The following is a 16,677-nucleotide window of genomic DNA, read 5'->3' on the forward strand; positions in this document are numbered from 1 at the left end:
TCTCCTGTAGGGTAAGATACCCTATTTAGTGTGTATTTCATTCCCTCCTCAAGCCAAATTCAATGGGAATAAGGTTTACCCCTTCCCTTTTGCCTTCCTATTCTTCCCCTCCATTGTAACCATTTTCCCTTGCCTCTTCTATATGAGATAGTTTACCCCCTTCTGTCTCTCCTCATGTCCTCTACTTATATTCCTCTCTCACCTCTTAATTTCACCTTTTAAGTATCATCCCTTCCTGTTAAATTGGTCCTGTGCCCTCTATCTATGTATACCTGTACATTCACATATGCATTCATATGCCCATATACCCTCATATCTATATATATTTTTTTTCTATTCCCTTCAACTACTGAGAAAAGTTTCATAAGGTACAATTATTGTTTTTCCATGTAGGAATGTTAATAGTTCAACTTTGATAAGTTCCTTATGATTTCTTTTCCTGTTTACCTTCTCATGCTTCTTTTGCTTCTTGTATCTAAATGTCAAATTTTCTATTCAACTCTTTTTTTTTTTACCAAGAATGCTTGAAAGTCCTCTATTCCACTGAATGACCATATTTTCCCCTGAAACATGATACTCAGTTTTGCTGGGTAGGTGACTCTTGGTTTTAATCCCAGCTCCTTTGACCTCCGGAATATCATATTCCAAGCCCTTCAATGCCTCAGTGTAGAAGCTGCCAAATCCTGGGTTATCCTGATTGTGTTTCCAAAATATTCAAATTGTTTCTTCCTAGCTGCTTGCAATATTCTCTCCTTAATCTGGCAATTCCAGAACCTGGCTATAATATTCGTAGGAGTTTTCTTTTTGGGTTCTTTTTCAGGAGGTGATCAGTGGATTCTTTCAACCTTGATTTTGCCCTCTGGTTCTAAAACACAAGGGCAGTTTTCTTTGAGCACTTCCTGGAGGATGATTTCTAGGTTCTTACTTTGATCATGGCTTTCAGGTAGTCCAATAATTTTTAAGTTATCTCTCCTGGATCTATTTTCCAGGTCAGTGGTTTTTCCCATGAGATATTTCACATTGACCTCTGTTCTTTCATTCATTTGATTAACAGCATCTTGATTTCTCATGAAGTCATTAGCTTCCATTTGCTCCAATCTAATTCTGAAGCAGTGATTCTCCTCATTGAGCTTTTGAGATTTTTTTTCCATATGGAAAATTCAGCTTTTTAAGGCATTCTTCTCCTCATTGCCTTTCTGAGCCTCTTTTGCCATTTGAGTTAGTGTCTTTTTTAAGGTATGATTTTCGTCAGTCAGGCTGCTGACTCTCATTTTGTAATTTTCTTGCATTGTTCACATTTCTCTTCCCAATTTTTCCTCTACTTCTCTTATCTGCTTCTTAAGGTCCTCTATGGCATGTAACCAGCTCGTATTTTCCTTTGAAGCTTTTGGTGCAGGAGTTCTAACTTCACTATCTTCCTCCTGTTCCATGCTTTGCTCCTTTTTGTCCCCAAAATAGGAGTGTAATGTTGGAATCTTCTGTCTGCTTTGTTTCCTTTGCCTGGTCATGTTTCCCCTCAGTCACTTGACCCCTGGACTTTTTGCCACAATAGGACTCTGCCACCAGACAGGGGAGCTTTTGTCCCAAATGCTGGGGTTTTCTCAGCTGCTGGGGGTATTAGATGGGTGCCCTCTCTGAGGCCTCCACAAGCTCTGGCAAGCTGGACACACACCCCATGACCTCTTCCCTAGACTGCAATCCAGATCCAAGCAGATTAAAGCAAGAGCAATTAACCCTCAGACTGGTGCTTGGTCTCCCTCCCTCTGCAGGCCAGGAGCTGCCAGGTGGCACTGGTTGGCCAGCATCTCAGTAGCTTCTTGTCCCGGGGGCAAAAGCCATGCACTCCCACTTACTCGGTCCCAAAGTCCAGACTGCACTGACTTCTCACTCACTCCTTCACCTCTATATGTTGATAAATCTGGAAATGGCCACAGTTGCTGCTGATCTGGAGTCCCTCTGACCTGCTGCTGGTCAGGCCTGACCTGCTGCTGGTCAGGCCCACCCTGGGGCTAAAGCCTTGGGGTAGGGCTGTGCTCAGCTCCCAGAGCACTGTGCTGGTGGATTCCTGCCGGCCTGCTGGGCTGTCCTCAGCGGGAGGCCAGCTTCTCTGTGTCATTTTGTGGGTTCTGCAGCTCCAATGTTTGTGCAGAATCACCTTTTTACATGGACTGGGGAAGGTGTAAGCCTGAGCAGCAGGGGGAGGTCCTGCTTCTACTCCCAGAGAAATATATATTTTAAGGGAGAGACTCTGGGTTGAGTTATTGAAAATCATATGGTTTTTAGAAGATAATGAAAATAAATGGTCAAAAGTAGATATACAACTTATAGAACCTAATTCTAAAGGCCAGATGCCTTAGAAATAGGGAATTATAGGGCAGATACAGACTATTGGTCAAAGTCTAAAAGGAATTGAGATCTAGACTTCCACTGGTTATAAAAAGAATCTGATCTATCCATATCTAAAGGGTATACCTAGATCTCATAAAAAAAAGGACCTTGCTCAGCCAGTTCTAGGAAAGTAGCTTGGTCTTGAAGAACTGGTAATAGAGGACAAGTCTGAGAATCAGCTAAGCCCAGAAGCAAGAATCAACCAAGATGTGAGTCAAGATGAAATGGGAAAAGTAGATCAGTCAGATCACAGACTATTCACAAAAGATTTGGGGTAGAACTCAATAGTGAGGAAACCAAAAGTCATTGGTATTCAATGAAAATATATCTGCTTCCTATTGGTTAGGGGTTGGAAGTATGCTACACATTCCATATTCCTTCCCCTTGTCCCTCCATATACACTTTGAATTTTTTCAATTTATTTATTTATTTTTAGTTTTCAGCATTCATTTGCACAAGATTTTGAGTTACAAATTTTCTCCCCGTCTTTCTGCTACACCCACCTCAAGATAGCCAGCCTACTGAATACCCCTTCTCCCAATCTGTTCTCTCATATCCTCCCCCATCACCCCTCTAAATTTCTAGTAGGGCAAGATGGATTTCTATACCCCAATGCCTATATATCTTATTTCCCAGTTGCATGTAAAAAACAATATTTTTTACTCTTTGTTTTGAAAACTTTGATTTCCAGATAATCTCCCTTTTTCCTTCCTCACACACTCCCACTAGGAAGACAAGCAATTCAATATAGGTTGCACATGAGTAGTTACACAAAACATTTCCATAGTAGTTATATTGTGACAGACTAACTTTATTTGTCTCCATTCTATCCTGCCCCACAACTTATTCTATTTTCTACTTTGACCGTGTCCCTTTTCCAAAGTATATGCTTCTAACTACCCTCTCTTCCAATCTGCCCTCCTTTCTATCATTCCCCCTCTTATCCCTTTCCCCCTACTTTCCTGTAGGGTGAGATACCCAATTGAGTGTATATGCTATTCCTTAATCCAAGTTCAATGAGAGTAAGGTCGATAGATTCCCTTTCACCTTCTTGCTTTTATCCTTCATTGTAACAGTTTTCTCTTGCCTCTTTTCTATAAGATAATTTACACTATTTTATCTCTCCTTTTCTCCTTCTCCCAATATATTCCTCTCTCACATCTTAATTTTATTTTTAGATATCATCCCTTCATATTCAACTCATCCTGTGCTCACTTTCTATGTATACATGTACACATATATACACATACTCACATATGTACTTATGCATACATACACACTTCTATACATATATGTATACATGCATATATGTATGCACATATGTATACACATGTTAATTGTAACTCATGAGACTTTTCTCACTATGAGGATAGTTGAAGGGAATATATATGTATATATACATATGTATATTCCCTTCAACTACATATATATGTATATGTGTGTGTGTATATATGTATATATATATATTTCCTTCAACTATCCTCATAGTGAGAAAAGTCTCATGAGTTACAATTAACATTTTTCTGTGAAGAAATATAAATAGCTCAACTTCAACAAGTTCCTTATGATTTCTTTTCCCTGTTTATTTTCTCATGCTTCTCTTGCTTCTTGTATTTGAATGTCAAATTTTCTGTTCAGCTCTGGTTTTTTCATCAAGAATGCTTGAAAGTCCTCTATTTCATTGCATGACCATATTTCCCCTGGAAACATTATACTCAGTTTTGCTGGGTATGTGATTCTTGGTTTTAGTCCTAGCTCCTTTAACTTCTGAATATCATATTCTAAGCATTTTGATCCCTTAATATAAAAGCTGTTAGGTCTTGTATTATCCTGATTGTGTTTTCACAACACTCAAATTGTTTCTTCCTGACTGCTTGTAATATTTTCTCCTTGATCTGATAATTCTGGAATTTGACTATAATATTCCTAGGAATTTTCTTTTGGGGGTCTTTTTCAAGAGGCGATCAGTGAATTCTTTCAATTTTTATTTTGCCCTCTGGTTCTAAATATCAGGGCAATTTTCCTTGAGAATTTCTTGAAAGATGATTTCTAGGCCCTTTTTTTGATCGTGGCTTTCAGGTAGTCCAAAAATTTTAAATTGATCTCTCCTGGATCTATTTTCCAGGTCAGTGGTTTTTCCAATGAGATATTTCATATTGCCTTCTATTCTTTCATTTGTTTGGATCTGTTTTTTGGTATCTTGATTTCTCATAAAGTCATTAGCTTCTATTTGCTCCAATCTAATTTTTAAGGAATTATTCTATTCAGTGAGTTTTTAAAATCCATTTTCCACCTAGGCAATTCAGCTTTTTAAGGCATTCTTCTCCTCATTGGCTTTTGGGGCCTCTTTTGCCATTTGTGTTAGTCTATTTCTTAAGGTGTATTTTCTTCAGTCAAGCTGTTGACTCATTTTTCATGGTTTTCTTGGCATCATTCTCATTTCTCTTCCCAATTTTTTCTCCACTTCTCTTATCGATTTTAAAAATCTTTCTTGAGCTCCTCCATCACCTGCAGTCAATTCATATTTTTCTTGGAAGCTTTTGATACAATCGTTTTGACTATGTTTTCTTCTTCTGGTTCCATGTTTTGATCATTTTTGTCTCCAAAAAAGATTCTATGGTCTGATCATGCTTCTTCTGTTTGTTTATCTTGCCAACCAATTACTTGACTTCCGAGTTCTTTGCCACAGTAGAACTCTGCTTCCAGAGTAGAGATAGCTGTGTTCCAAATTGCTGGGGTTTTCACAAATGTTGTCAGAGCTTTTGTCAGAGCTGTGAGGAAAGGGCCTTCTCTACAGGCACCCACAAGCTCTGGCACACTTGTGTTCCAAACCCCAGGACCCACCACCCAAGACAGCAACCCATATTCAAGCAGGTCAAAGCAAGAGTGATTACCCTCTGAATGGTTGCTTTGTCCCCCTATGATCTGCAGAGCAGGAGCTTTGGTAGCAGCCCACAGCAGCAGCTGCAGCCACCATGCCACTGTACACCTCTTGCCCTTGGGCATGGGCTAGACCATGATCTTCTCTTACCCTGGATCAACAGAGTTCCCCACTGACCTTTTACTTTCTCTTTGGTGTCTATAGGTTGAGAAGTCTGGAAACCACCACAGCTGCTTGTGATTAACTCTCCTGAAGTCTGCTCTGGCCAGTCATGCTGCTGGTAAGGTCTACCTCGGGTCTGGGCCTGCCGCAGCTCATGCAGGACATTGCTCGGCTCCCAGCTTGGTGTAATAAACCCTTCCTGTTGGCCTACAAGGCTTCCTTCAATGGGAGATTTGTTTTTCTCTGTCACTTTGTGGGTACTATAGCTCTAAAATTTGTTTAGAGTCATATTTTACAGGTATTAGAGATGGTTGGTGCAGGAGCTCAAGCAAGTCCCTGCTTTTACTCCACCATCTTGGCTCTCCACACTGCATTTTAAGGAGTTAATTCATTGGACCCATATTTAGCACCATACCAAGAACTGAGAATACATGTAAAAAAGAGAAAGTCTCTGCAATTAAACAGCTTATATTCAAATTAGGGAAATAACATGACATATTTCCATAGATAAATAGATAGGTATGCATATAAATAGAGATATAGATAAATGTAAGTATATGGTAAATACATCTCTAGCACAATGACTAGAGTCACCACTGAGTTAAGGTCATAGGGCCAAGTGACTTTGTCCTTTACCTGTCCTAATGCCTTGAACTGTTTTTATTGCTCTGAGGTTGTCTTTATTATCAATAGGCAAATTAGGGTCCCTGATTCTCATATTCATAGTCTTTATACCCAACTCTAGCAACTCCAAAGAAAGGTGCTGTAATGGGAATAGCCATTATAGAAATGTCTGTAGGTTTGAATCCTAAGATTTCTCCACAGCAAGGGATGAAAGGAAAAAAAAAGTTTTCCAATGTATAAACAAGAATTGGGTTTGTAACAGGTAGTTTATTCTCAGGCAAAAAAAGGAATGTGAAACCCAGTTAGTTGAGTCCACACTCCTCTCCAGGGTGAGAGAGAGAAGAAACACCCCTTCTTCAACATAATATCTGGAGCATCAGCTTGTCTTGTCAAAAATAATTGCCCCCAAAATTCTTTAGCCAAAAGCTGCCTTTTCTCTTAGTTATTGCATCCTGATTCATTAGCTTTTTCGGCTCAGCAACCGATCCAAGGAACTCAACTCATTCCATATATAGACAGAAACTAACAGTGGCTATCTGTCTATACTCAGGTTTCCATGTGGACCCCTAGGGGAAGTGAGAAGGTATCTGCTAATGATCCAGTGTAGGGGGAGGGCTGAAGAGTAAGAGGGGAGAGGGAAAAATATGCTACATTTATAAAATAAATACTATGTGGTTTAGAAGGGAGAGTACTAGAAGAGGAGGTAAAGAAGGATGATGTGATGCCATTTTAATTTAAATAAAACCTTTTAAAAACATTTAAAGAACTTTCTTTACTTTTTTATATGAAATAACAGTATTCCTATAAGGGGAACTTTCAAAATGTTAATGGCCTGTGCAACCTTTACTCAAGAATGAACAAATGAATGCTTGGCACACCACTTCTGAGAAACTGCTGACTCCTAATGTAAATAACCCAAGAGTCACTTCAGTAGAAAAGAAAAATCAAGTCCATTGTTTGTCTAGACTAACTGGTCAATTCAGTCCAAACTGAAGATCTGGATGCCCCACATTAAACACACACACATACACATACACATACACATACATACACAGCCTCCAACTCTCTATTGATAACATAGCATGAATGTGATTTATCATTAGTTTTCTTCCACAAGACATCCACAGTTGCCCTTCCCTTGGCTGATACACTGGTGGGAACAGAGAGAAGAATATAAACTATTTCTTGTTCTCACTGAATGCTGCTCATTTATCACCAATTTTATTGTTATACTTGGAGAAGTATCCACAGTAAGCACTTAAACATAAATGACACCTATAGAAAGCCAGAAATAAGAATATCATTTTTTATGAGGTCAAGGAAGAGCTAAAGGAGTGTCCAAGTGTCCTAGATTTTGTTTCCTTTTTTATTGTTGATAAGAGACTAGTGCTACTTAAACCCCTATGAAAAAGTATATGTTTCATGTTTTGAAGCAAAGGTAAAAAAAAATGATGAAACACTGTGACTTCATTGTGCTTTCATTGCATGTAAAATCCAATCCCCTACTTTAACCAAAGATAGAGCTCAGAGATCTAACCTTAACGGAGTAACTTTTTTATAGTAGGGGTCTAATAAGTGCTTTTTGAATTAATCAGATTGAACTTACTGGCCACCACTTGGTACTTTGTTTTTGTTTTAATTAATGGTAATATCTACAAGTGATATCAATATAAATTTAATTTCAAGTCAGATAGAAATTAGGAATTTTTTTGAAAGACGTTCTAGGGAAAAATATAGGCTCCTTTAGCTGGAAAAGAAACCAAGGTTAAAAAATGTTAAAAATACATAAAGAGAAAAATTCAACCTGAATATACTGGAAGAAAAAAAAATAAATGTCCTTTGAAATCTGAATTTGAAAGAAAAGGTTGGCAATCACATACAAAATTGAAAAATCAGAGCTATCAAGCAAGAAAAAAGCTTTCAGTTTAGAGATAATGCTTCTATCTGTAAAAGACTTTAAAAGAGCACTTTCAAGGTTGTTAGGCCATTTTTGTGTCCCATCTCGAAAGCTGTGATATTGCAAGACCTTTTCCTAAAGAAATGCAGGTATGCCTTTCCCAATTTATTCTTGCAGGTGCAAAAGAAAAAAAGTTCAGATAGTCTTGCAATTTCCTCCCAAACAAGCCATTTCTCAGCTGCAAAATAGTAAGTCTTAAAAATGATTTATTATTTTTTATTTTTAAAAGCACACATCATACTTCAAAGAGGTTGCTTACAACAAAAAGGAAATTCTGAGGAAAGAGCTGTGAATTGCTAGAATAAGTTAAAAAAAAACAGTCAGTGTGGTGTTGGTATTTGGTAGGATGTGGTGTCCAACATATAAGATGAGACCAAAGGCCCCCCTCAGGATGAAGATAGTTAAAATGAAAATTGTTATTGTTAAATATTCATTAATAAAATACATTAGAAATAAACCATCTGTTGCATTCCAAGGAAATTTAAATTTTCATTACAGGATCAAGAGTTGGAAGACACATTAGAAATCATTTATCCAATCACCTCATTTTACAGGGAAACTGGGACTTAGAGAATATAAATGACCTTCTAATAGTTGCATAGGTAGTGAGTAGGAGAGTAGAAAATGGATACCATTCCTTTGAAGCCTAGTACCAAATCTTCCATTAATTATCAGTAAGGCATTGGGTAAGTCATTTAAACTCTATTTTCTGATACTGTCCTCTGAGACCCAAGCCACTTCCTCACATTACCCCCTACAAGCATCTTAACCTCAGGCCCCATTTTTACTAATTAAAGCTCAGGATGGATCAGACTATCACTGAGACCTTCCCAATTCTGACATGCTAATGATACTATTTCACAACAGTGAATTCTTCATAAAACATTTTTTTTCCAAGATACCAAATACTGTACTTAAAATTTGTTACCAGAGAAAAATTTCTCAGAAATAAAATGGGAAAGGTATGGATAGAACTAAGAAAAAGAAATCATATTGGAAAATTATAAATAAACATTTAAGGTTGGCTTGGTCATCTTTCGCATGAAATTAAATTTGATTGGAGGGGAAAAATAGTTGTCAGGATTTAGTAAATATAATTGTAAAAGGACTATATAACTTCATGTTTTTTTTTAATTACCATAAGCCTAAAAAAAACATTTAAGTATTGTTATATTAGTCAATCTAACAGTTTCATTAGGTGGGGTGGGCATGGGAATGGAGCTTCCCTGCGTTTAGGTTGGGTCTAGTGTTTTCATTGGTGACAAACTTTGAAAAATGCATTTTACCAACTATTCTACAACCTGTAGCATTAGAAATCTGCCTTAGACACTGAGGGGCTAAATGATGAAGCCAGGCCCTATAACAGTCAATATGTGTCAGAAGCAGGACTTCAAACCTTCTTTTTCTTACTCCAAGGCTTTCTCGGTGCCTACTATCTCCATGAAGCTACTGCCCACCTACCACACTAGTATTCCTGTCAGAAAATGAAATAATATTAATTTGGATGGAGCTTATTGTTATATTGGTTCTTTGTTGTCCATTGATAACCCAATTATATTACTTTGAACAGATGTCTTAAAAACTCTAAGAAACATAAAGCAGAATATAACAAGACATAGGGAGGGTGGGGTGTTCCTAAGCCTCTTTCCATTGACATGTTTAGACATATCCCAAGAGTTTCATTAATTTAGGTATCTTTTTTTCTTTGGCAAGATGTGGTTTTTTGTTTGTTTTGTTTTGCCTTTTGGAAAGGAAAGGGCAGGACAATTGGGGTTAAGTGATTTGCCCAAGGTCATAGGGCTAGTAAGTGTTAAATGTCTGAGGCTGGATTTGAACTCAGGTCCTCCTGACTCCAGGACTGGTGTTCTATTCACAGTGCCACCTAGCTGCCCCTGCAACGAGTGTTTTGGCAGATGACATTCAATAACTAACACTCACAGAAGGGCATTCTTTGAAAACAGTAATTTGAGTTTATTAAACATAGAGAATTATACTATATATTGATTACTTGAGGGAGAGTGAGAGAGAAAGAGAGTTTGTCAAAGTCTACTGGAAAGCCACATGCATGAAAAGAGAAAACAAATCAGGTCCCTCTAGCCTTTTGCCAAGCTGTACTTCAAGGGAGCAAGTCCCCTCCAAGCTCTCTGTCCAGTCATCCTTCAGGGTCAGAGCAATTACCACAAGTCCTTTCTAAATAAACCAGTTCCATTTTTGGTCTTCAGTTTAAATTTCCCTCTAGATTGCAACACAAAATTATATTATTGGCACTGTTTTTCCCATGGCAGACATGGGTCCATTGTTCTTTACCTCATTTTTTTTTTCTTATTCCTGTCCATTTGTATGACCTCACAATGTTCTTTCTCCATTTATTATTGACTCCCTTATTCAAAATCCCTTCAGACTGGCTGTTTGACAACTTGTAAACGCTCTACTTCATTTCTTCTCCTACATCTTGAGAAGAAAAATAGTGACCATTCAAGGATTGAGCTTTATGTGGAAGGTGAGAAGGAAGCCTCCTGTGCCCTCTGCCAAATTCAACCCCTTAAAGTACAGGCAGTCTTGCATAGTCTTGCAGGTCTGAGGTTCTAATACATACACACACACATGCATATATATATATATATATGCATGTGTGTGTGTATATATGTATGCATATATACATATATATGCATATTTTAGTCCCAGGTACATTTTTCTCATAGAAATGTTAACTCTATAGCAAGAGTTATGACTTAATCATTTACATTTCATTCTTTTACTACTAACTAAAGAGTTTAATAATCAGGCTTGTGGTCAATCAGGCAGGAGGACTTCTAAAGGAAGGAAAAACAATAGGATTTTCAGAGAAATTATCCCACTTAAATGATCAGGTCACTTCTCTAATCCTTCCCAAAGTTATTAGATAAATACCTGAGAACTTCAAAAGTCAGACAAATCCCTAAACCCGTTTTAAAAAATGATTCCAATATGTTTTCCATGATCACCCCTATCAGTGGCATGCTGCTTGTGCATAGACATTATTATTGTTCTGAGTTTAACTCAGATCCAACCTAGAAATAAATGTAACATTCCATGAAACATAAATGCATTTTAAGAAACAGTACACCAAAAATGTCCAGGTCACCAGTGATAAGATAGAAAGAACTTCATGGTGATAGTTGGTATTTTAAAATTATAATTTAACAGAACCTAAGTGCTTATTAAAATTTTGAAGTATCTGTTGATGTGTAATTCAAATGCCAGAGGTCAGCTATTCAGATAGCACACTGATGGAACCCAAGGGTGTGTGTGTGTGTGTGTGTGTGTGTGTGTGTGTGAGAGAGAGAGAGAGAGAGAGAGAGATACAGAGATATAGAGACACAGAGAGACAATAATATAGAAAGAAACAGAGAGATCTATGATATATTAAGGTGATATTCCCTTTCTATTCCTCCAGTAAACCATATGGTGCAATGCACCACCACAAATGCTTCAGAAATCTACACAAAAATATTTGCCTTGTCTTACTCCTTTCACCCAAGATAGGAGAGTATATATGGACATGAACCACATACCATTCACTTTTCTGCACTTCTTTATATCTACATATGGCTTCAGGTTTAAAGCACCCAATTCCCCCTTTCTACTCATTTCAATTTAAATAATATTACATGATGCTTTCCTCCCTAAAATATTGCATTTCTGAAAACCTTCTACCTTCCTTTTAAAATATTTCCTCTTGTTTTGTTTATTGAGAATCTACATAAACACTTGCCCTAAAATACTGAACTTTCTCAAAAAAAAATTACTCTATTCAAAAGAGCAAGGAGTTCCTTTAACCTTTTCAATACTATTTCTTTTTCCTGTTCCATAGATGACTAAAGAAATGCATGACCAGCCAAAAAAATATGGTCCAGCAAGATATGAAGAGCAAGGGATAACTAATGGAGAGTCCTTGTGGTCCAATGGTATATGTGCAATGTCAAGAGGTCTAAAGGAAAGCCAGTTGGACATTGGGTAGACTCCCTGTCATGAATTTACAAGAAAATATAGGCAAGAATTTGTCAGGTTAGACAAAGTAGAGTTCCAAATCTACATTACTGGAGGGATCATCCACATCTATGAGATCTCAGATACATTCAAATATTATTGACTATCTCTAGCATTTTTCCTTGCATAATACATATTTCTGAATGAATGATGAATGAATGAGATTCATCTACTATTTCTAAGCTATTTAGTACATAGAGGAACAAAGAGAAACTTGCATTTGCTCAGCTTTTACAAATGAATCATTACAAGTGTATAAGATCTTCCAGGCACTTGGGACCCACCCACAAAGGCGATTCTATAGACAAATATTTTATTATCCCAACATATTCTTACTCTTCAACACTTTAAGGGACATGGATTTATTATTGTGAATGCTCTCTCCATAAACATGGATCATAATTCGATTCAATCCAAAATTACAAGCATTTATTAAGTGAATACCAAGTGTAAAGCACTGCTCTATGAGATATCAATCTAATATTTGGTAGATGATTGTCAATTTCCTCATCTGTAAAATGAGCTGGAGGAGTAAATGGCAACCCACTCAAACAGCTTTCCCAAGAAACCACAAAAGGGGTCATGAAAAATCAGATGCGATTAAAAACCACTCATCAAAAACAAGACAGTCTATACTGAGAGTAAAATTAAAAAAATATATATCTGGAGGACAACCCATAAGTACTGTAGCATATGTTGTTATTGTTTGTCCTTCATTCTCTAAGAGGACTGTGATGTCAGGAAGATGATGCTATGACTTCCAAGTGAATTAGATTTAATTGAGACAGGGCTAGGCAAAGTCACCAGCCTCCTTTTCTCCTCCAGAGTCATCTGGGTCCAATGGCAAAATGTAGATCAGGATGACTGGAGATGGCTCTGTGCTATAGTATAAATAGTTTAATAAAAGAATGGTATCTCTAAATGTACATTGCTTTTTGCTTATGAATTACAGTAGCTTTTAAAGGTTAAAAAAAACAAGATGGTCCTTGAGGAATGCTGTAACCAAAAATTTCATCACTTGCCTGTGGTCTGCCTTGTGAAAAGTCTCTCTGACATGAAGTAAGCTGGGTCTTGAGAATAGACCCACGGCTCATCATTGAACTTATGCTAAAAGTTCTTTGAGCTTGGTAGGATCTGCCAGAAATTGCATTTAGCAGAGAGAGCATTTAAGAATCAAGGGTCACTTCTATCTACCATAATAATGAGTGCTGGAGGAGCATTTTTAGTAGAGGTTTTAATATCTTACTATATAAAAAAACAAATTCTTAGCAGCCAGAAGATAACTACATTTTATACCAAGTATTTAAGTATGGTTTTCTTTTAAACCGGCAGTGCCTCTTGGCAAGGGCCTTTACTCTAATGAGCAAACAGATTCATAAGGGTTGATTATTCTACAGCATCAGCTGATTTGTGACTTACCACAGAGGAGTCCAAAGTGCAAACTCTTGAAGATATTCTGTATATTTAACACCTCTGTAAGCTACTTCTGTGTTCCTAATTTGTTTGCTGAAGTGGGATGCTGCAGATTGCGGTTGCAAGCAAGTGTTGTTTGTTTCGCACAAACATACTGACTTGCTGTGAGCAAGCTGAAGTTCCCATTACAAGGGTCTGCTGAAATACACTGATTGGCACTCCACTGACTGACTGATCCAAAGCACAGCCAGCAGAAGCCTGATTATAATTATTCTCCTTCCTGCTTACCTTTTGGTATGCATCAGGTGCAGCAGAGCTCCCAGGGCTGTGGTGTTGAGTATCAAGACCCAACAGAGCTAGAGAGCTCTCCTTGCCCATTCAATGTTGAGACAAGGAATGACATTTGCCACTGTTAAGTTTCTTCTTATCCAAATCCCAGAGAATTGACACATGAGCAGGCTTCATAATCACACAGAGGTGTCAATTATGTCATTAAAAGGTGTCAATTCAAGAAGGTATCCTCTCACTAAAATAAGGGTGACAGTTTTGCTGAGGGTGAATGCCAGCAAGAAAACATGAAGGTAAGTGAGCATTTTGGAAACTCTCAGTGGAATTTCAGCCTGAATTATCTTGATAATTGCTTAATCTACCAACTTCAATGTGAGGGTGTTAGGTGATGCCAAAGTGAAGAAGGAGTCGGTTCTTCTATTAGAGACACTGCAGAATGAGAGAGATGCTTTAGGGGCTGTCTGCCATGCTGGTGATATAAAGGCAAAGTAATCAAACACAGGGCCTGCTGTCAGCATTGGGGTTTGCAACTTTCAACACTCCTATGTACAGTTGAACCAGATTAAAATATAATTGTGAAATATTTAATAAAATACTGTAAATAAAAATGTAGTCGAACATAGCAAATCTTAATATGTGGTTTTCTAAGTCAATATGTAGCCTGCAGGGATACTTATATAGAGTTTAGTGGTCCTGTTTCTATTTGAGCTTGACATCACTGATGTAGAGTTTCTATGACAGATATCTCTCCAGTAATCTAAAATTCCACACTATTCAAGTTACTCCTAGATCAGACAAAGTGGGGTAGAGGACAGACCCCAAAAAGCCACCTTAGAAGCATTTAGATCATGAAATTAATTGATAGAACCCTTGAGTCCTGAGGGGATGATATAGGATGTTGTTGGTTCAGTCATGATTCTTAATGACCCCACTCAGGGTTTTCTTGGTAAAGATGCTGGAGTGCTTTGCCATTTCCTTCTCCAGCTCATTTTACCAAGGGAGAGCTGAGGCAAACAGGGTTAAGTAACTTGCCCAGGGTAACAGCTAGCAAGTGTTTGAGTACAAATTTGAACTCAGGAAGGAAAGTCCTTCTGACTTCAGGTCAAGCACTCTATCTATTGGGCCACTTAGCTGCACACAATGTAAGTTAGCTATGTATAATTTGGGGAAGGAGAACGAAGTGAAATCATGGCAGAAGTAGAAGAAAAAAAAGACCTAAGGAGATGACAAGAATCATATAATGGGTTGCTTACTATAATGCAAAAGGAGAATCACAGAAGACTGGTAAATAAGCTTCACATGCTTTATACTTTTTCCTAGGGCCTATTCTAGGTCCTGCTAATATTCCAATACCATTCCCCTACCTAGTAGATCTAAAGGACTCTGTTTTTTCAAGATTCTGAATGAAATTCTTTTTTTTTTTTAAACATCAGGGTTAAGTAACTTGCTCAAGGTTACACAGCCAGTTATTTCTGGGTGTGGTGCTAAGTATCTGAGCCCAGATTCAATCCCCCAGGTCATCCTGACTCTGGGGCCAGTGCTCTTACTCGCTGAGCCACTTGGCTACCCCTAAGCAACTGGGATTAAGTAACTTGCTCAAGGTTACATGGCCAGGTTTTCTGGGTGGGTGCTAAGTGTCTTAGCCCAGATTTGATCCCCAGGTAATCCCAACACTGGAGCCAGTGCTCTTACTCGCTGTGCTGCCTGGCTGCACCCCTGAACATAATTCTTATATCTGTTATCCAATACTCCTTCCTAGGGAGGGGGGAAGTGAGTGATGTCAGTACAAGTGCATATGCATTTGGAGAATGGATCTGGAACACAGCTTTATCATCCTCCAACTTCCCTTGCTCTGGTCTTCACTAGGTCTTGGTCTGTGAAGCAGCCGAAAACACACACACACACACACACACACACACGCATCTGGGAATAACCTAAGAGAAAAAAACATCCAGGAACTCCAACACTATTGTTATATTTTTACACCGCTCTTCCAAAACTCACCTGACTTCTATATCCACATTCTTCCCATATGTTCTCTCTGTTTGCTGCCACATACAGTTCAAAGAGAACAAAAATATTCCAGCTCCATCCCTGATGTCTACATTCTTCAAATACCCAGGCTAAGTAATGATATAGGTAGTCCAAACATACCACATAACAGCTACTCATGACTCTAAAACCCAGAAACATTCCAAGAACTTCGATCATGCTATCCACCTGGTCCTAAGCCTTCTTCCACCTCCACCAACTTTTATTCTACACTGACACTTCACTCTACTGAATCAACTCAAATACCTTTAAAGATTTGAAATGTAATTGCCTGACTTGACCCAAAACCATGAAAAGAGCTGTTTCCTCTAACAACTTCCTCCTACTACTATTCAAAGCTAAATTGCCATTGACATTACTTCCTATAAGTTTGAAGATAGTTGAAAAGATCAATGTGTGACTCATTGTCCTTACTGAACTGATTATTTGATTTAAATCTAATGATCTATGAATTCCTCTCTCAGATCTAGGGTACTTTCATTGGGGCAGGACTATTAAAGTTTTCATACCAACCCTCATGGCCAGAAGTTCTGACAAACCTTCCCATAAATCTTTTTAATTGCATAGTTATGTATACCTTTCTATAAATGGGAGAGGTAAATTCTATACAGTGTAAACAAAAAAGAAACAAACACATAATGAAACCTGAGCAATGTATTGAAAGCAAACTGCCCTTTGTAGATAATGGATCTATTCTTTCCTCCATGCATGAGTGCAATTCTCATTAACACTAATGGAAGTTATGCATGAGCATCAAGGAAATATACCTGGTAAAGCGGATTTTCAAAATAGGTAATGACATCAAATCTATTCCTGGAATTGTTGCATTTTATACTGCCCAACAAAAAACGCTCTTAAAATTCCTGCAAAAATAGGCATTTAA

This window comes from Petaurus breviceps, unplaced genomic scaffold, assembly GCF_028583685.1.
Source record: "Petaurus breviceps papuanus isolate PSGF00001 unplaced genomic scaffold, PetGlider_PUasm1.0 76, whole genome shotgun sequence".
Lineage (NCBI taxonomy): Eukaryota > Metazoa > Chordata > Mammalia > Diprotodontia > Petauridae > Petaurus > Petaurus breviceps.